At 37.3% G+C, this 22,587-nt stretch overlaps 1 pseudogene; it reads right to left on the reverse strand.

Moving 5' to 3' along the window:
- Positions 1-19,126: 19,126 nt before the first annotated feature.
- On the reverse strand, positions 19,127-22,165 carry LOC101003868 (annotated as a pseudogene).
- Positions 22,166-22,587: the final 422 nt, after the last annotated feature.

The raw sequence follows: 22,587 nt of genomic DNA on the forward strand, positions 1-22,587 counted from the left end.
TCATTTAACTGTTAGTGGGCATTAGGATACTTTAAAGTTTCAGGTAATTATGACCAGTGCAATATGAACATTCTCATACATGTTTGTGATAAAATATGCATCAGTCTCGTTTGCATATTTATGTAGAAGTGGAATTCACGTATTAGATCATAGAATACCTACATATTTAGATTTCATAACTACTACCAACGAGTTTTTGCCCACTTGATACACTACCAGTGGTACTGAGAGTTAAGTTTAATTGACATATTTCAGGACTGTGGGAATCTATAGTATTTAGACTTAACAGAAGGAGATGAATATTTCCCAGAAAGATTTCATTTCTAGTTCCATATATTAGCCGAGTGTGACTTTTTTGTTAACTTCCTAGGGGGGATGAGTACTTGTGTGATTTTTTTTCATGAGATAGAACCCTCTAAAATAACTCTTGCGTGTATTTGCATATATTTTACATAAGATACTGCTCTCTAAAATTACCCTTGCATTTAAAAACTTGTCTTTATTGTTTTACTCTTTCAAAAACACATTGACATGCATTATAAAACATGATTTTCAAAATGAGGTTTTGATATGTCCAAGGTTTCACAATGAATCCCCTAAAAACACTGCCTAAATTGTGATACAGCAGTCACTAAATTGTAATAAGTTTGGTGCATACAATGCATTTCCATGGTAATCGCTTAACATCCTACCTAGTACCCTGACTACCTACAATATTTTTAAAAATTAATAAATTCTAATATTGAAGCAGTAGATAATATCTCAAAGAAAATATACTGACCAAAAGGACAGCCTAGTAGGTCTTTAAAATTTTTAAAAAGAATAATAAACTTTGACATAGGTTATTCTGACAAGTGTAAACATTATATATTTTTTAAAACAATAAGTGTATCAATTTAGATTTCTGTTAAAACAAAAAGGTGTTATTTACTTGGCAGTACTTACAGGTACTGATATATTTCCAGTTGTGACGGTTTTCGTAAAATGATATCAATTTACTTATTTCTATTTAATGTCCCAAATAGCTCTGCAGGGAAATGTGAATCATTTCAATCAGCTAAAGCAACATTATAAAACCACCGGAGTACAAACTTTTGAGAACTGTTGTTTAAAGACTAAATTACCTTAGAAATAGATATTTCTCTGTTCATCGTTTATGTTAAAAGTAAAATTTTATTTATTCAATGTAACAATTTTGTATATGAATCCCAAGCCTAACATCAAAACCAAAATTGTAGCTGAAGGATGCTGCCTGAAATCCTTTGATTTGGAATATTAATACCAAGTGTCTAAGGTTTTAAAATCTAAAACAATTTGTAACTTTTAAACACCAAATAGTGTATGATTTTTTAGATGTTTCAAAGTCACTGCTGAATATTCAATGCCTGACAATTTGGAAATGGGTTCTGTAGAGGGAAAGTTTTATAAAATTAAATATATATTTGTGTGCGTGGATGTGTTTGTGTGTGTATGTGTGTTATCCATTGATAAATAAGCCCAACGGAAAATTACTGTGTTTATTCATCCTTCAATGTGTTTTGTAAACATTTGCTGAGCTTCCTCCGTTACACTAAGAATTGTGCTTGTGCTTCTGAGGGGGCTCCTTTGGCCTGGGTGCTCTGAAAAAGTGGGTTCTGAGAGATCTCGAATGTGTCTGGTCAGGGTAGTGTCCTGGAACCTTTCAATAATCTTGACAGACCAGGCCAGCCTGTAAGTCTTGAATGACCTTAAGAGTACCCATTGAGAAACCAAATCAACGAATCGTACCAGAAATGTAGGAATGGATCAGGAGCAACCAAGCCTGAAGCAGAATAGTAGGTTCTCCACAGTCACCTTCACAGCCCTCACCCCAGCTCTGTGTCAGGCCAGGTTTTGTCATTAGGGTGTCTGAGATGTTTTCCAAGGCAATCAGTCCCACATTATTCAATATTTTGCTGGATCTAAAAATAATCCTTACATTTACATATTTTATTTAGATAGAAGGTGGATATAGGTTAATTAACCTCTAAAATTTCTCATGGAAATCCATCTAAGAGACTATTTTTAAAAATAGTGTAGTGGACGTATACAGCAACATTCCAGATACCGCTCTGCAGTAGAGAAGCATCATGTCTTCAGAATCTTTTCTCTGCACTTATTTCTTCCCCATTAAGAAAGCACTTTATATTGGCATTCATTAGCAGGGATGTTAAATGAGTGGGCTATGCTGTTAGATCAATGATCAGCACAGTGTCACGCTAAGTGTACAGTTATATCCTCACGCCATAAATCCAATAGTGTCTTGTATAATGAATGAGTACTTTTAAATGAATGCGTATAAAAATGAATCAAGAAAAATAATGGAAAACCAGAAACAAAAAGTATTTTTTTCTTTTTTTTAATTTCATCCATTTCTGATCTAGAAAGGCGGAGTGACATCTTGAAAACAGGTGAAAATGCTGGAGGTACAGCTAGATATATTTTTAACCCACATAAGAGTATTTTGTCTTTACCAAAAAATACAAAAACTAGCTGTGGATCGGGAGTGGCACACACCTGTAATCCCAGCTACTTGGGAGGCTGAGGTGGGAGGATTGCTTAAACCCAGGAGGTGGAGGTTGCAAGGAGCTGAGATTGTGCCACTGCACTGCAGCCTGGGTGATAGAGCAAGACACTGACTGCCTCAAAAAAAAAAAAAAAAAAAAGAAAAGAAAAGAAAGAAAAAAAAGAATATTTTGAAAGTAAAAGAGGACATCATTAACAATTGCGTCAGGACATTGATTATAAACCATAGCAGACCTGTATCAGAGTCACTAATTATAGGCTAAATGTTCCCTCTATAAGTAGATAATACATAAAATTAGACCAGGAGATAAAGCACAGTTCTTTAAAGCACAGGCTTTATCTGCATCAGATTTCTTCTCTCTTGCTGGTTGTATTAAGACCCTCATCCTCAAAATATATTTGACAGCCATTATCCAGCATTGACTATTTTTTCTAGACCTTGACTCTCTACTTTGTTCCTAGCGAAAGGAAACATGGTATACTTTGGGGACCTGCTGTGGATGACTGCCCTCCTTGCATACATTCCTGATCACTCTCACTTACAGCCAGTGGTGACAGGACCTGCCTCTGAAGAAGCCTCAGTGTGTCTGCCACTCCCTGCCCGTGAAGAAGCATTGCTCACCTAGACCCCTGTCATCATCGGGTGCTTCAGATCTCTCTAAGGGAGCATCCTCAGACCAAAGTACAGAAGGCCAGCCCTGAGCACTGGCTACCGAGCAGACACTGCAGTGCTAGGATTCCTCCCTCAGTCAAACCTTTCAAAGACTGTTCAAAGCGATTCTAACAGTAAAGTTCCCTCTGAAATCCCTGATAAACCTAAATATCACTCTCTGTCTCATTAAAAATTCTATAGCACCAACAGAGAATCTCATGTTGATTCTGCTAATTAAACAACATCTATCTTCATTTCCTATCAGATTTTGTTCTCTTTTTAAAATCTTCCCTAAATGTACTGAGGGCCCTTTTGTACTTTCAAAGATCTGATTTGAGGCACATGTTATTTATGTGAAACAAAAGCAACTGTTTTCTAGTTTTGCCTTTTAAGTCACAGTATAGCTCATTCAATACCCAGCTCAGCCCTAGGAAACAAGTTACATTTATCTCAAATGTCAATGTTCAGTGAGAAGAAAAACTTTAGTCTTACACCCCATATATTGAATTATAGTCACAATGCTACAGTTTACTGGTTTTGAACTAAAGAGAAGATTTTCCTTTCTTTATCACTCTCTTGGTCTCACAAACAAATATATAAACACATATATAAAATATGTGCATTTGCTAAAGAACAGATAGAATGATCCATGAAACACAATTGAGTCTCAGAAATAGACCTAAACACACATAGTCAACTGATTTTTGACCAAAAAACCCACGAAACAAATTATTGAAGAAATGGTATTTTTTCCAACAAATGGTGTTGAACAATTAGATGTTCATATGTATAAAAATTAACTTTCACCTACACTTTATATTTTATATAAAATTAATTCAAAATGGATTTTACACTTAATTATAGAATGCAAAACTATGTAACCCAGAAGAAAACATAGGAGAAAATCTAGGTTATCCTGAATTTGGTGATGAGTTTTTAGCTACAACACTAAAAGCATAATTCATGAATAACAAAAAAAGTTGAACTTTATTGAAATTAAAATTTTTCCCCTAAGAAAGGCACTGTTAATAGACTGAAAACATGAGTCAATGGATGCGATAAAATATTTGCATGTTATATATCTGGCAAAGACATGTATTCACAATATAAAAAGAATCCTAATACAAATTAAGAGTACAATCCTAATAAAAATACTAAAATGACATGAATGCCCAAAGAAGATATAGACAGCAAATAAGCACATGAAAAGATATCCCATGTCATTTTTCACTAGGAAAATGCAAATTAAAACAGCGTTGAGATGTGAATACAAATCCATTAAAATGACTGAATCCAAAAACTAGCAATACCAACTGCTGACAAGGAGATGGATAAACAGGAACTCTCATTCATTGCTGTTGGGAATGCAAAATGGTACCCACTCTGGAAGACAGTTTGGCAGCTTCTTAAGAAGCTAAATTAGTCTTAACATATCATTCAATAATGGCACCAATGGTATTTACCCAATAGATTGGAAAACTTATATCCACACAAAAATCTGCACAAAATGTAACTACTTTATTTGTAATTACTTCAAATTGGAAGCAACCAATATCTTCTTAGATAAATGAACCCTATATAATAGGTGAGCGAATAAACAGTCTGTGGTACATCCATGTAATGAAATATTATTCAGTAGTAAAAACAAAGGAGCTATTAAACCACAGAGAGACTTGGAAAAAATCTTAAGTGCATATTGCTAAGTGAAAGCAGCCAGTCTGAGAAGGCTGCATGCTGCAAGTTTCTATTCATGTGACGTTCTGAAAAGGACACAGCTACAAAGATGGAAAACAGGTTAGTGGTTGCCAGAAATTTAGGGAAGTGGTAAGGTGAAATATGTAAGCACAGATGGTTTCTTTAGGGCTTGAAACTATTGTGCATGTCAATGTAAGGTGGGTACATGATATGAATTTCATGAACTCATGGAACTTTATAGCATAAAAGTAAACTTTTGTGTACGGAAATCGAAAACAACACACTTTGCAGTACATGTGATCCTAGGGTAGAATGCAATGATGACAATGATTCTCACTGTATTACAAATGTATGACATAACCTCACTGAAACAGTTGGGGAAAATTGTGGTGGCAATTTAAGTAATGTTGGGAATGACTGGAAATTCTAATAGCAAAAAAGAAAGGATCTGAACATAAGCACTGTAGTCTAGTTAGTAAAGTTGTTTCTCATGGGGAAGTGTTAATAGCTCTGAAACTGTAGATGTGCATTGAGCTTGAACAAATGAATGGACGATGGATAGCAGGACACAGGTTCCTCAGTGCTGCAGGGGAGGTTACAGATCAGCACCAGGTGAGAGGGTGTGGGGTTGGAATGACCCATACAGACCAAATCAGAGTTGTAGACATGAGCGTGAACTTACATTTGGCTCAACACAGATAATGATGGCTGGATATAGAAATAATTTCAGATATTGTGCAAGGCGCAGTGGCTCACGCCTGCAATCCTGGCATTTTGGGAGGCCAAGGTGGGTGGATCACGAAGTCAGGAGATCAAGACCATCCTGGCTAACACGGTGAAACACTGTCTCTACTAAAAAATATTTAAAAATTAGCCGGGTGTGGTGGCGGGCGCCTGTAGTCCCAATCACTTGGGAGGCTGAGGCAGGAAGAATGGCATGAACCCAGGAGGCAGAGCTTGAAGTGAGTGGAGCTCTCACCACTGCACTGTAGCCTCAGCAACAGAGCGAGACTGTCACAAAAAAAAAAAAAAAAAGAAAAAAAGAAATAATTTCAGATATTGATATATACTCAGATTACTGCCCTACATAAATTTCCCAGCTCTGGTTGCTGAGGGGGGTAGAAGCAATGGCATGTAGTAAAAATAAGCAGATCTACAACCTAGATCCTCATTTCTAATACAATTATTAAAAATATGTAGACAACTAGAGCTAATTGGAGATACGGCTGATTTGGGAGCAGGAGATACACAAGATAACCCCAGAGCATCTTATAATTCCAGGAAGGCAATGCTAAAAATAAAAAATAAAAAGGAATAAAGAAAAAAAATGGAGCCAGTTTCGGTGGCTCACGCCTGTAATCTCAGCACTTTGGGAGGCCGAGGCGGGTAGATCATGAGGTCAGGAGTTCAAGAACAGCCTGGCCAAGATGGTGAAACCCCGTCTCTACTAAAAATACAAAAAATTAGCTGGGAGTAGTGGCAGGCTGAACCAGGAGAATCACCTGAACTCAGAGGGCAGTGGTTGCAGTGAGCTGAGATTGTGCCACTGCACTCCAGCCTGGGCGACAGAGTGAGACTCCATTTCAAAAAAAAAAAAAAGGGAATATGGGAAAAGAACACAGGAACCAACAGGAATAGTGGCCAATGGCCAAAGCTGATATAATTTGAACAATGAAATAAACAATGTATTATTGGAATACAATCCAAATTATGAAAAAAGCTCCTCTGATTTCATACTGACATAAATAACTGATATGAATAAAGAAATAAATGAGGGAGAAGAGATATATCTTCTGTATAGGATATTTCCAAATAATTATTGGCAATTCCATACCTTCACAGAGGTGGAGCATGACTTCTCACTCCTTAAATGAGCCCTATTAATAGTGACTTTCTTTCAAAAAACACAGATATAGAAATGAGGGGTAAAAAGAGGAGCTTTACAATGGACAAAACCTGACAAGCCCTACCTCCGCCAGGGGATCAAGGTCACCATCACCAGTAAGTAGTTTTGTTGATACCTGTGTTCTGGAAAAATGTGATGAGAATGGCACTTCACATTTGTGGTCTTCATCCAGAAAACCATAAAACACATTTAAACATGAAAAGAAAAATACATAAAGCCAAAGGGAGAGACATTCTTCAAAACAGTGGACCAATGCTCCTCAGCACTGTCACGGTCATAAAAAGCAAGAAAAATCTGAAAAACTGTCACAGCCAAGAGGAACCTAAGACATGGTGAACAAATGTAATGTGGTGTTTTGGATGGGATCCTGGAATATAGCAAGAATAGTAGATAAAAACCAAGAAAATGTGAATTAAAGTATAGGCTTTAAGGCAAAATATTAACAACTGAGAGAACTAGGTGTAGGGCCCATGAGAATGCCTCTCGGCCTTTCCTTGCGATCTAAAACTTATCTAAAATAAAGTTTATTTAATTGCATGCATTTCTCTTGGAAAAATGTCACAAATGCCATCAAAGGGAATTTAATGATTTGGAAAATAAGTGATCTTCTGCAAAAATTTGAAGAATGAAAATGACAATAAATCGATTTGCTTTTGTGGTAATAGAAAGGTTGGGGCTAGTGCTGGTACATTCAAGTTCTCAAAGTAAATAATTGAATAAACGTTAGTGATAAACTCAAGTAGACTTAAAGAATGCTATTCTTTAAGTTGTTTTCTTTGTGTATATGTCTAAAAAATAGGACTAATTTTATTTATGTTCTATGAAATAAAACAATTTAAAATTTTTTCTAAGGAAATGTTTCAAAACAATTTTCCCACCTTTGCACACTTAATCCCTACCCCAACATTTTTCATATGCCTTTCCTAATATAAGACTTTAAAATTTTTAAGTAATTAAAAATGATCTATTTATTGTCCTATGTTTTATGACTATTTCATAGTAAGTTCACGTACATCACTTGCTTAAAGTGTGAATTTGTTCTACCCCTTCCAGTTAGTTACATCTGAAGTAATATTGAGGACAACGTTTTAGTCCTCAAGCAAGAGATGATTAATCAATGATGAAAAAACCTTCCTCTAACTATTCTTTTAACTTATATTTACAGAGCAATTCCATGTCTCAAAATGAGGAGCCAAAATAAGGACTCAAGAATAAGCAGTGCATAGTCACTACCTCTAGGAAGGGTTACACAGGTGAAAATCTGATAAGTTCATAAAATAGAGTCAAGGAGATGTAGAAATGTTTGCCTAGGAATAAACATTGCCACACCATGAATATCTCAAAAAATGGCAATACCAAGTATAAATGGAAAAACATTAAAATAATTCACCTTTTGAGAGTACAGAAATGAAAAAAGAGGGGGAAAAAAAGAAAAATGTGATGCATAGCAGTGACAAGGCTGAGATACCTAACCATAAAGAGGCTCATAAGCCATGCACAGGAGTTTGGAGTTCAGCTGTAGATTCATTTGCTAGGGCTGTCATAACAAAGTTACCACAGACTGGGTGGCTTAACAACAGAAATTTAACTTCTCACAGTTCTGGAGGCTAGAAGTCCAGGATCAAGGTGTCATCAAGATTGGTTTCTCCTGAGGCCCCTCTCCTTGGTGTGCGGATGATCAGACACCAGTCATGTTGAATCAGAGTGCACCCATATGATTTCATTTCATCTCTATAAGACACTATCTCCAAATATAGTCACAGTCTGAGGTTCTTGGGGATACTACTTCAATAGATGAATATTGTAAGGACACAGTGCAGCCCATGACAGCCTGGAAATAGAATTACAGAGGCAATAAAAGGACCATTAAACAATCTGCAACTCAGAACATGTTGCCTCACAATGACGTGGAGGATGAGGTGGAGACTAGGAAACCTCATACGCTATTGCTGTGACAGAGGCTCAAATGACATGCAGTAAACAACGAGGAACTGAAACAGTGAGGCAGGGATAAAATTTGACATACATTTTAATATTCAAATTATTATGGCTTGGTAATTCATTAGATGTGAGACGGGGTTTAAGAGAGGTAGCTATCAAAAATCATTGAGGCTTACATATGCAAAAAAATTGTCAGGACACAGGAAGACGGAAGGATGTCTCAAAGAAATTGTATTCATTAAACATTTACCCTGCACTACCTAGCTTTCAGTTTAATGACCACTCTCAGATATTAAATGCTTTTATTCATATGTGAAATTTCTTTTGTGTAGTTGTTGTAAATCTAACTGAAGATGAAGCATATTATGATTTAATAGTTCTATTTTGGCCAGGAAGCTTTTTGGGATCATTTGCATAACGTATTATGAATATTTCAATTGAAAAGAAATCAACACAACAGCTGCTATATGATCTTCTTAAAAATATTTTGTTACTGTTTCTTGTAGAATTTAGTTTCCCAGAGGAATATGGAACTGTTATCCAAATGCAGTGTTGTTTTTTTTTATTTCCACTACTACAGGAAATATGCCTCCTCTAATTAGCCATCATTGGCTGCATTTTTGTGAGAAAACAACAGGATTACAGTTCTGTTAAGATCACTTTATGCTGAACCTTACCATAGCAGACTGTAAAGAACCTGAACATAGACTCGAGGTGTATGTCAGTATACGGAATTGTATGGAATTATGAAAGTTTAGCTCATAATACAGTTCCTGGTTATCAATTTTTTCCTTTAGATAGTAGTTATTCCATTTCTGTTAATTATGCCTTAAAAATAAATCTAATTGCTTGAGATTTCTCTTCTCACCAAACCTGAATATGAGAGTTTAACCTTTAATTGTATCATGGTTGACATACTGATAAAATATCACAAAAGTTGACATACTGATAAAATATCACAAAAGATAGTTGCTGAATCTATTAAATTAACTGACCAACTAGGAGGCAAAATGATTTTTGCTACCTTTCCCCAAGAGATTACAATAATGTACTGTTCCCAGAATGTATCTTTTTCTAGAGATACTTAAGCATCATCAACTTTAGGCATGATGCATTTAACATTGGCATGCTTGTGAGTGTTTATGAAAGCCATATCATCTCTAAAGAAGGAGTTAATTTTCACATATCTCTTCAAGGGCTAAACATAAGAGAGTTAAGGAAAATAATAAAATAATTAACAACCAAAACCTAAATAATAAAACAATTACTTTCAGACAAACCCTTCTCTCCATAAAACTCAAAGAAAATCTTGCAAAAATCATGTTAATTGAAAAATAATGAGAAACTCTCTCCTGAAACAGTGACTCTAATCCTGCAAACAGGATGTGCTTTCTTTGCCAGAGCATCAACAATATTGATCCTTAACTTACATTCCTCAACACAAAGCTGGTTCTAGTTGCTCAGTGTCATCAATTGCCTGCAGCAAAACGATGAGATTGGATTATATTTTATCAGTTAATGTAAAATTAAAAGCCACAGTAATTTATATAAAACTCCTAAAGCTGCTGATAGAACCAATAATGGAATAAAATTAAGAGAGAGTTGCAAGTTGGCCTGGGTGCTCAAGCACAGCTGAAAGATGTTCTTTGTGCCCATTTCACTCACTAGCACAAAGATCACCTCACTTTTTCCTCTAGCTCCATAGAATTGTTTGGCTCTATATATACACATGCACATGCATACATGCATACATATTATAGACACAAATAGATACTCTGCTTTCACTTCCTCTCAATAAAGAACATGCTGAGCCAGGCATGGCAGCTCATACTTATAATCCCAGCTATTCAGGAGGCTGAGATGGGAAGATTGCTTGAGATCAGGAGTTTGAGATCAACATGGGCCACATAGTGAAAGCCCATTTCTAAAAATATATAAATAAATAAATAAGGAATGAGCTCTTTAGCTAGGGCAGCACCTTCAGTAGACAACTCCAGCTATCTGCTTCTTGTGGGTCTGCCTCAGCTGCAGAGAGCTGCTGTCCTGCGGCATAGGTCCTCCTTTCCGCAGCCTGATCCAAGTAACCAAGCAAGGCAGGATATAAAGGCTGTCCATTTCCATCCAATGCAAGTCTTTCTGATGGACAATACTCACTCCATACTGTCCTACCGTGTTGGCTGAGGCTCTTGTTGACCTTGCATTGCAGATTGACGTCTTCCTTCAGTTCTCCTTTCTCCTCTGTCTTTCTCAGGCTTTAACACCTGGTAGAATTCTCAACTCCGTGTCTGGCATCTCCTTCTGGAGAAACCAGACTGCAATATATGTGGCCAAATAACCCCCAAAATACTGAGTGATTAGCAATTATTTTAAAACAGTATTTTAAGAGCTAATTGAACCAAGGAGCAACAACTTACAAAACCAGAACAAGAGCAATGGCAGTAGGAACCCATCTATGCAGATTTTATTTGACCAACATGATATACACATATAAACAGCTTTTACTAGATAACTGTCAAGTTAGAATCAAAATGTAAACTCTTTCATTCCATCCCAGACAAATGTATAATGTAGGGAAAAAAATCATAAAGTGGGAAATTTGGGAGAGATCAACATGAGATTTCTCCATAGATGGACCCTATAAAAGAGAAGTTGCTTGCGTATACCAGAAATGTATGTGTTCAAGAGCAAGTTTCTACATTCAAATATATCATATTTAAATTCTGTAGTTAGCCAACACGCTTCAATCCACTTACGTGTGTGTTCCCCTCACTGTGCATATCGTATACACCAAATTAAGTATTTGCTTAAACGTACAATACATATTGTGTATCTACTTTATGTTAAATACACATATACCTTAGAGGCGCTGCGAATACAGAAAACTCATTGCTGTCCTCAGAAAACTCACAGTGGGAGAAAAACTATAAAATAGTAAAATAATAATTGGTGTGTTTGGAGTAACCGTAGGATGCTATGACAACAAATAGAACCAAAGGTTAAAAAGGATTAAGTAACTGAGCATATGTCTCCTTCAGGAGTCTGTGTCTGAACTGAAGCGTGAATCATGAGTATGTTCATTAGGACAGGAGTAGGGAATGTTGGGAAACACGAGTTCAGATGGGTTATTTTAGATAGCACTTGCCTAACAATTGACTATAAAGTAAAGAAAAATGTGAGTAAAATAAAAAACACTCCTTTAAATATTGGAGGGACTTGAACAAGTCGTTACATTCAAAAGAGAGGAGGGGAAATACAGGAGGTATGAAGAAGGATAATTCCCCCCAAAACTAGTGGAAAGTAATATCCCGTGGCACAATGAGTAATGTCTTTCTGATAAATTACCTGTAAGTATTTTGGAAAAGAGGCCTCTTTATTAATATTCTTCCTTATCTGACCCACTGAACTGCATAATGGGAGGTAGGATGAATACAAATGTAGCAGTTAAATAGTAAGGGCGCTAAGTTTTGAAGGAAAAGGAAAGGTTTTCTTTTCTTTTATCTTCTCTTTTCTTTTCTCTTCTCTTCTCTTCTCTTTTCTTTCTTTCTGTCTTCTTTGTTTTTTATTTTTTTATTTTTATTATTATTTTTTTTTTACAGAGTCTCACTCTGTCACCCAGCCAGGCTGGAATGTAATAGCAAGATCTCTGCTCACTGAACCTCCTCATCTTGGGCTCAAGCAGATCCCCTGCCATAGCCTCTCAAGTGGCTGGGATTACAGGTGCACACCACTATGTCTTGCTAATTTTCCTACTTTTTGTAGAGACAGGGGCTCACTTTGCTGTCCAGACCAGTCTTGAACTCTTAGCCTCAAGAAATCCACCCACCTCAACCTCCCAAAGTGCTGGGATTACAGGCGTAAGCCACTGTGCTAGGCCAAAAGAGATGTTTTAATAGAAATAAAAGACTGATATTTGGAAATATTTATGATGAGAAAAGAAAATATTACTATTTAAGATTTTAGAAAACTATGTGGTTGATTGACACTGTTTGTATTCATCAGGTTGCTGGTACTGGAATTAAAGGAAGAAAGTGAGGTAGGAATTATCCTACTCCTATGAAACTGGATCACAAAGAAAGTCATCATCACTACCCATACTGAACTTCAACCAACATAATGAAAACTGGAAGACTTCCTGAAGGTATTGTAAGGACACAATCACAAATCCTTCAAAATAAGGATGATTACAAAGAAAGAAAACCTAATCAATCATTAATATACAAGCAGAGAAAATAATTATCAGTGATCAAACATGGAAATTCAGGAAGAAAAAAATGGAAATAATACATGTGTAAAATGTTAATAAATATTGGTTCTAAACAATACTATTCTGTAGGGTTTTAAAATATTTAAAACTCAATATAAAATATGTAACTAAATTTAAATATACTTGAAACTAAACTGTGAAATAACAATATTGCAATCGTTGTTGTCATCAATGTCAGGATCAACGTCAATAAAGTGTATCAGTGTTAGTGAAGTGAATCCATGAAGTGTATCAAAGCCAGGATCTGTTCCATCTCTGCCCACACCCAGACCAGCATTATAGAAGTATCCCCCTGCCCCCCACAGGATGCGAGCCGCCACAGAAAACACAGGTTTTCCTCCAGGTTCCTGCTGAGGGCTGTAGTAACTCACAAGAAGGAGCAGGCTGCCAAAATTTCTCATCCTACTAGCTGCGCTAAAGGGACTTTGAAACAAGAGCAGCTGGGAGGGGGAATATCTCCTCCACACCCCCACCGCTAGGGCCTAAGTCAACAGTAGGCATGGCAGACCAAGAATAATGGGGCCCTGCTGGCCCTTGCCCTAACTCATTTACAGGGCAGAGTCCCTGCCAAGAGAAGCAAGCCAGAAGAAAAGAGACAGCCTCGCTCATACAGCGACCAGCTCACAAAGCAGGTGTGTCGCTGAGAAAGTGGGCCACTCTCCCTGCACCCTGCTGTGGAGCTGTGATGCAGAGCTGTGTGCACGAGGAGAGTGGGTCAAAATGGAAGGGAGCTCCATTGCTCTCCTCAAGTAAACTGACTTCATTTGGAACAGAATGTGGGGAAGTAGGAAATAGGGTACTCTTACAAACAGTGGAGACTGTGGTGTTAAACAATTACAAGGAGGCTGGAAGCTCTGAGAAGACAAGCTATACTATAAACCAGATACAAAATTAGCAAAGACCTAGGAAAATAGATAGCTAAGAAGATCCCTCCTGGGGTTGCACCAGACCTTAAAGAATAATTTCAAAGAGAGAACTTCAGAAAATAGGCCCACATCTGGGCCAGACGCAGTGGCTCAGGCCTGTAATCCCAGCACTTTGGGGGGTTGAGGCAGTTGGATCACCTGAGGTCAGGAGTTCAAGATCAGGCTGGCTAACATGGTGAAACCCTGTCTCTACTAAAAATACAAAAATTAACTGGGCATGGTGGTGGATGACTGTAATCCCAGCTACTCAGGAGGTTGAGGCAAGAAAATCACTTGAAACTGGGAGGTGGAGGTTGCAGTGAGCCAAGATGGCACCACTGCACTCCAGCCTGGGCAACAGAACGAGACTCTGTCTCAAAAAAAAAAAAAAAAAAAAAAAAAAACAGAAAGAAAGAAAAAAAAAGAAGAAGAAAATAGGCCCACATCTAACTGTATCAGACTGTGAAGCAATGTATGTTCATTGATGAATGAATTATAAAATTAGTGGCCAAAAGAATGATCAGAAGCAGGAAATTTTCAGTTTCAAAGTATTTCTTCATAAAATACTTATTAATTACAAAGGGAAAATAATAACTTTGCAATGGAGAAAACTGTGAGACAACACCCTAGCCATGTGCGTCAAACGGATATGACCCATAGGCAGTGTCACTGACCCGTGTGTGTGTACTGTGACGTGTGTACTGAGAATGAGGCAATGCTACTTTGTGGTTTTCTTGCCCCAAAGTTAATAACCTGAATTTTGTCACGAGGAAACATTATTAAGGCCCAGACTGAAGCTCAATCTGTAAGATAACTGGCCAATTCTCTTCAAAAGTGTAAGGAAAGGCTGAGGAACGGGATCAAGTTGGGGGAGGCTGTGGAGATAGGACAATGATGCACAATGTTGTTTCTGAATTGGATTCTGGCACAGGAAAAGGACATTAGTGAACAATCAGAAATGTGGATGTGATTTTTAGGCTACTTAATAGTATCCCATTGATGTGGATTTCCTGATTACAGTAATTTTGTTGTGGTTGCATAGAAAGTGAAAATTTGGAGACGCTGCGTGAGGGTATAGAAAAATGTATTGTACTATTTTTGCCACTTATTTCTGTCTAAAATTCATTCAAGAAACAAGTTAAAAATATAAAAATATTTTAAAACAAACACAAATAATAAAAATAACTCTTCCCCTTCTATTAAAACAAACACACAGGCTGTGACACTGCATACCCACCTGGAAGGCTGAAATGTATTAGACAAAGCTCGGTGTCTGTAACTTTGTGGAGTAGCTGGAACTCTCAACACAGTAAGTGGGAGGGTAAATTTATGCAACCATAGTGGAAAACATTTTGGCAGTATCTACTAAAGGTTCATGCGTGCCAATATTACATCATAGGAAATCCACTCCTAGGTAAATGCCCAACACACATTTCCAAGGAGGTTTACTCCGGTATTATCCAAACTCCCACAGAAAACAGGCCAAATGCTGATTAGCAGTGGAACAGATAAGTGCAACGCACTCCATTCACTAATGGAACATAGTTTTTCAGATAGTAATAACTATAATTATACAAAACAACATGCATAAATATCCCAAACATAATGTTGAACAAAAGGGTATATACTCTATGTTTCCATTCATATGAATTCCACATACGGTAAAAGCGTATCTGTGATTTTTGACTTCAGGAGACGGTTATTTTGGTGTAGGTAATGTCTGGGAGGAGGCACAGGAGGGCTGGTGTAGTTTTCTCTTTATGCGGTGTGCTGTGAAAGTTGATTATCCGAATTGGGTCATTCTTTTTATAACCAACTAAATCAGAATCCAGGGGCCAGGAGTGAAAATAACATTGCTTTAGAAATGTAATTGTCTAAAAATCCAGTGGCTAAAATTACCTGTTGTAAGCTGAGACGAGTTTGATCTATGGCTGGTAGGATAGTATGCTACAACTCTAGAACTGATTTTGACCACTAGTCACCCACCAATGGAGCTTGCAATTCCCCAGAGCTCTCTTAGTCCTAGCTAGTGAACTTTCTCTTAGGGCTGCATGTAAATTTCAACTTTTTTTTTTTTTTTTTTTTTTTTTGAGACGGAGTCTCACTGTATTGCCCAGGCTGGAGCGCTGTGGTGCAATCTCAGCTCACTGCAAGCTCCGCCTCCCGGGTACACACCGTTCTCCTGCCTTAGCCTCCCAAGTAGCTGGGACTACAGGCGCCTGCCATCACACCAGGCTAATTTTTTGTAGTTTTAGTAGAGAGGGGTTTCACCGTGTTAGCCAGGATGATCTCGATCTGCTGACCTCGTGATCCGCCCGCCTCAGCCTCCCAAAGTGCTGGGATTACAGACATGAGCCACCGCGCCCAGCCTAAATTTCATCTTTTTAAGAACGCCTCTAACCTTCTTTTTGTTCTGTAGACATACAAAAAAAATACTCGGCCTGCATGTATGCCTCAAAATACAATTCTTTCTTCTCAAATAAAATGTTAAATTTAAAGATTCATTTGTATATTATTTTAACTTCAATATAATTTTGCGAAATTTATTAAACTGTCTTTACAATACTTTGTGCATATATATGTATATATACACGTGTATATGTTATATATATACACACACAAATATATGTTGTAATAAAAGTTTTGGGAGGCAGAGGCAGGCAGATCACGTCTCTACTAAAAATACAAAAAACTAGCCAGGTGTGGTGGCGGGCACCTGTGGTCCCAGCTACTTGGGAGGCTGAGGCAGGAGAATGTTGTGAACCAGGGAGGCGCAGCTTGCAGTGAGCCTAGATCGTGCCACTGCACTCCAGCCTGGGCAACAAAGTGAGACTCTGTCTCAAAAAAAAAAAAAAAAAAAAAAAGAAAGAAAGAAAATTGTTTCTAATTATATACATATAGGATTTTCCTAAATCTTAACTTGCTTTTAAGCTATCACTTTGTCTCTCTCCTATTTGTCTTTCTGATTTTTGCATTTATCCTTCAAACTACTGTGCTAGGTCTTCCATCTACATTGTGGTATTAATCATTCAGTGCTTTCTAATGATCAGTAACGAACTTTTAAATTTAGTATTTGGCTTTTTTTCTTTTCCCCTGCCTTCTGAATCTTGAAACCCTTCTTGATTACTTTACTTTTTTTTTTTTTCCAGAATTTCATCTGAATAAAGCTTACTCTGCCAGGTATTCTGTTAAGCAGGAAATAAGTGTCACTAAATAACAGAAAATGCACTAACTAAATCAGCATAGGGGAATGGTCAAACATTTTAGAAATGGTGGAGAAATAGAAATTGCTGCAATTGGCTTAAAAAGCTTTTCTTTGTCATCTCAGTCCTCACGACCTCTGTGATTGTCCTCATACCTGTGCAACACAGTCTTGCCTCAGGGCCTCGGCCCTGCACTGACCTCCTGGGGAAGGTGGTGCCCCCAAGAATCTTCAGGGCACCCTCACTGGTCTCCTAAGGCCTCTGAGAAAAGTCAGCTTCCACCCACACCTGACAGAATGGATCTCCTCACCTGCTTCTTCCTCCCTGAGTTCAGCATTCCTCATCACATATGTTCTGATAGTGATATTTATTTGTTAGCCCTCTCTAACTCCCTTTAGCATCATTAATGCAGGTATTTCCTCCTGTTCATTCATCACAGTAAGCTCACTGCTCAGAATGGTGCCCTTGAACTATTTAGACGGGTCTCAATCAATGTCTTTTGAACTCATGGAATACTGGTTGAATGTTGATTCCTCAGTATGAACTTTGTCAATTGCATGTGGAGGTGAAATATTGTATTACTACATTGAAATATCCATAAATTGAGAATTAGATTATATTAAAAGGAAGAATAAAGAGAAATAATTGGGTGTGTTTCAATTCTAGGAATGAAAATATATCATTTAAAAAACCCAGTTAATAAAGGCTTTGTGGAAGACAGAAAGTTTAAGAAGCAACATGCTAGGTGAATTAAAGCAGTATTTGCATCAAAGAGTACTTATGTACAAGGAAATCTTATTTTTACCTGACATATGATAAGAACAAGTAATGCTGTCATTTCTGAATATTACTTCATCTTATTGATTCATATTACATTCAATCATTAGCTCATAAATGCACATAAATTCCCATTCAGAGAGATATGAATGGATGATATGTTAACTTTGTTTTACACCTGAGCAAATTAAAAGAGAGAATAGAAATGACATAGCCAAGGTCAAACAACAATTTATCGTTGAACTTGGAGTAGAATCCAGAAATTCCAATTTTTCTGAATTGTCACATCATCCTTAATGGCATACACTCATTCTTTCTGTATTGTAGACTTTGTCTGCCAATAATTTATTTTTATTTAAGTGTTTATAAAAATGTCATCAACATATAGTTAAGACCAATCATTTCTTTGGATTTAGTCACAATTTTTAAATTATTCAATTAGAATTGGTGGCTCATACTTCTCTAAAATTAAGTTTAGCATTTGTTGACTTTTCAATCATTTTAAAATTCACGGATATCTTTCAACTTATTCTTCAAAGAAAATTTTAGGTAAAGAAGCTCACAAATTAGACTTGAAATCTCACCACAGCTTCCAAAGTGAGGAAGGGCATATAGTATTTTGAGATTAAAAGAAGAGGGAACTTACTCAAGGTCATGTAAGCAATAGTCAGGCCAGTATTTGATTTCTATACTGAATGATTCCAAAGTTCTTGACTTTTTAACTTGTTGTGCTTTTCCTTAGAAGAGATTGCATACCCCAGCCTAGAGAATATTCAAGTCCAACTAAAATGGCACTAACAAATTACTCCAGTATGGTCACATTTGGACAAGATGCCTGGAGTATCTTTTCATGTCAAGAAGCAAGAAAATACTTAAAAAATGGGCCAGGTGCTGTGGCTCACGCCTGTAATCACAGCACTTTGGGAGGCCGAGGTGGGAGGATCATGAGTAGGAGATCGAGACCATCCTGGCTAACACGGTGAAACCCCTCTCTACTAAAAAAATAGAAAAAATTAGCTGGGTGTGATGGCAGGCACCTGTAGTCCCAGCTACTCAGGAGGCTGAGGCAGGAGAATGCTAGAACCAGGGGAGGCGGAGCTTGCAGTGAGCTGAGACGCCACTGCACTCCAGCCTGGGCAACAGAAATAGACTCACCCCAAATTAAAAAAAAAAAAAAAAGGCAAGTACTTAAAAAATGGAAAAAAAAAAAAAAAAAGAAAATGATGAAGGTTATGTCAAAGGCCCACAGTAGTCAACCAAGAAATGGCAAAAAAAAAATGGAATAAGTTAATCACCAAAATAAAAAATGTACTGTGACCAAACTATAAAATAAAATTCATGTATATATACTGATATAAATAAATGACTGAATAAATAATACATGTGAGAAAGAAGACAAATTTCCTGTACAGAAGAAGTCCAAATAATTTGTTTTCGTTTCAAGGAGGAAGAGCATAACCCCCCATCCCTTAAGAGTAAGTATAATGGCTTTCTTCTATAGGGTATGGTATGAAAAGGATGGGATGGGGAAAAGCCACTTCACAGTGGAAAAACCTGACAAACACTACCTCAGCCAGGTGACCAATCTCCATATATCAGTAGTAAGTCACACCAATAGTGTGTACCCTTGAGATAACATAATGAGAATGACATTTTACCTCAAATGTTTTGTTTCTGTGAACCAAACCCCTAACTCTGGTCTAATCATGAGAAAAACATCAGATAAACCCCAGTTGAAGGATAAAATACCTGACCAGTACTTCTCAGAATTATCATTGTCATGTCAGCTTCAACAAGGAAAGTCTGAGAAACTGTCACGACACATCAAAGAGGTATTTGATGATGATTCCTTATATCAAAGAAGACAAGATAAATAAATGAAATATGGTGTCATGAATGAGATCCTGGAATAGAAAAAGCATATTAGGTAAAAACCAACACAATCTGAATAGCTGAGGCAAATGAACCCCTGTAATAAAAGATGTCAGTAATGCTGGAAACTGGATGTGGATGGGAACAATTTGTACTATCCTTGCAACATTTCTGTCTATCTGAAAGTGTTCTGAAATGTTTTTTAGATGTTTTAGGACTTTAATGTTCTTCACATATTCAACATAAAATAGTGACAATAGATAAACAATAGGGGAAAGACTTTTCAGCAGAGTATCACTCTCGTCATTAAACATTACAAAGAAAACAGTCAAGAAAACAAAGGATAAGGTAATTTAACAGAAGTGTTTAGTTTAATGGCACAATTAAAAAACAACCAACCAATCAACTTTCTCTTCTACCTATGGAAATAATGGTAAAAATGAATCAATAACTTCCAGATCTTTTTTACAAAATAGCTTAAAAAGAGGAAGGGGAAGACTGGGAAGCAGGTGCAAGTATTGTTAATGGAATGCTATAATGCACAAGGTCAAGGATTTAATAAATTCCAAAAGTCTCTACATGTATTAGTGATAACTGTATTATTAGAAATATAAATGCATATGAATATAAAGCATATGGTATTAACAACAGACCTTGCTAATATAAATATATATAAAGTGTGTCTCTTCTCTTGTAATAACAGTATAAAGATCGATCTACAGTTTGCCTTTTGCCTGGTTCTATTAAACCACTCCTCTGGTGGTCAATGTTGACCTTGAATCAACAGCCGCTGAACCCAGGAGATCCCACAGATGTCTAGATTCAGCACCTAGAGGGCCCCATTTACCGCCTATGCTGCGTGTTCCCATGATTCCAAAAATACTTCATTGCAACTTGCATTATTATATCCACAGGCCAGTTTGAAATCTAAGTAAAAAAAGTAGCAGCAAAAGCAAAATAAGCTGGAATTTGTTAGAAAAGCAAAGAGAAAATTTTTGAAAATGCTTCCAATTCAAGTCAGAATTAAGGTGAACATTAGTTCACACCAGCTTTGCAGAGCTGTATATGTTTTGCTGTTGTTATTTCAAAAAAGAATCTATAATAAACATGTTCATTTGAGAAAAATACTGTGCTTGTAAACTTTTTGTAGCTGTCCCCAAGTTACTTTAAACTTTGTATGTTTTTCAATAACAGAGTATATCCTGGTTAGGATCTGTTCATAGCTGATGCATCTCCAAAAATTTTTCATGAAGGCAGCCAGCTTCCGAACATGTTCAATCTTGACAGCATTATACAGAGAGGCCTGGATGCCTCCCACAGACCTATGCCCTTTCATGGACAACATATTGAGTTCAAGAGCTTTATCGAGAAATCTTTTTTCTAAAGCATCATCTCCTTTGACATTGCCAATGCAGAATGGAATATTCATCTTGCTTCTATTTTGGGGCTCCACTGGACATGCGTAGAATCCTTGAGAATTATCAATAATCTCATAAATCATTTTGGATTTGATGGAGCTAAGCTTCTCTATGGCCACAGCACCTCCACTGTTTTTAATCCACTCCAGGACCAAGCCTTTGATGTAGATGCTGAAACATGGAGGCACGTTATACAAGGAGCTATTTCCAGCCTGCACCTTGTATTCCAGGACCGAGGGACACTCTCGGAGGGCAAACCCCAGTTGGTCATCACTGACAATCACCACGGTGACCCCCGCAGAGCCAGCGTTCTTCTAGGCACCAGCAAAAGTCACACCAAACTTGGAAACATCCCCTGGCTTGGACAGGAAGTGTGAGGGCATGTTACAAACCAGTACTGCTCCTTTGACATCGGTTATAAAGTCCAACTCCACATCGTGGACCGTCTCATTTGCGCGATAATACACGGAGGAGGCATCCGAGTTGAGGTTCCAGGTGCTTGGATCTAGAATTTTTGTATAATTCCCAAATTTAGAGTGAACAATATTTATAGTCCCAAATTCCTTGGCTTCTTCTGCAGCCTTAGCTGACCAAGCTCTTGTCACCACATAGGCCGCACTCTTTCCTACTTTCAAGCCAATCAGCTTTAAGGGGACAGCACTGAACTGGCTCGACCCACCTCCTTGCACAAAAATCACCTCGTAGTTGTCTCGAACAGCTAGCAATTCCCACACAAGAGTCTCTGCATTGTTAATAATCTTGGTAAAATCTAACGACCTGCAACTCATTTCAAGAACACTAATGCCAATTCCTTTGTTTGTAATAATTCGTTTTGCATCTCTAACAACACTGAGTGTGGCAGCTTGGTTGTACCAGGTCCAAAGTTGACCACCTACCTCGGGGCGACCATGCTGCGGCCGCGTTGGTGTCGAGTCAGCCAAGGAGGACTGAGCATGTGAACTATCAGCGTTCCCGGCCGCTGAGGTGCAAGTCTCACTGTTCTGAAATTTAAAAAAGTAAAATAAAAGTGTACATAAAACACATGCTTACGTACATGATCAAATGATATTCAACAATTTATAATTTATAAATATTACCTAAATGATTTATTTTAACAACCCAATGGTGGGTGCTATCATCATTTCCATTCCATTCCCCAGATGAAAAAACTGGGTCTCAGGGATGCTCTCTAACTGGCCCAAGATCAGAGAGCTCAGGCTCTCAAACACGTGTCCAGTGTTTGAAACTGTCTAGCCTGGCTCTCGCGTCTGTATCCTTCAACCATATAGTGTGCTGTTTTTGGTATATAAAACTTTTATCCAGCCTAATTTTGAATTTTCATTTTTTATTTATGAAAGTATTTTATTATTTAGAGTAAAATATATTTTAATTCTGTTCATTTTATACTTA

This window comes from Papio anubis, chromosome 8 (genome assembly GCF_008728515.1).
Source record: "Papio anubis isolate 15944 chromosome 8, Panubis1.0, whole genome shotgun sequence".
NCBI classification, from domain to species: domain Eukaryota; kingdom Metazoa; phylum Chordata; class Mammalia; order Primates; family Cercopithecidae; genus Papio; species Papio anubis.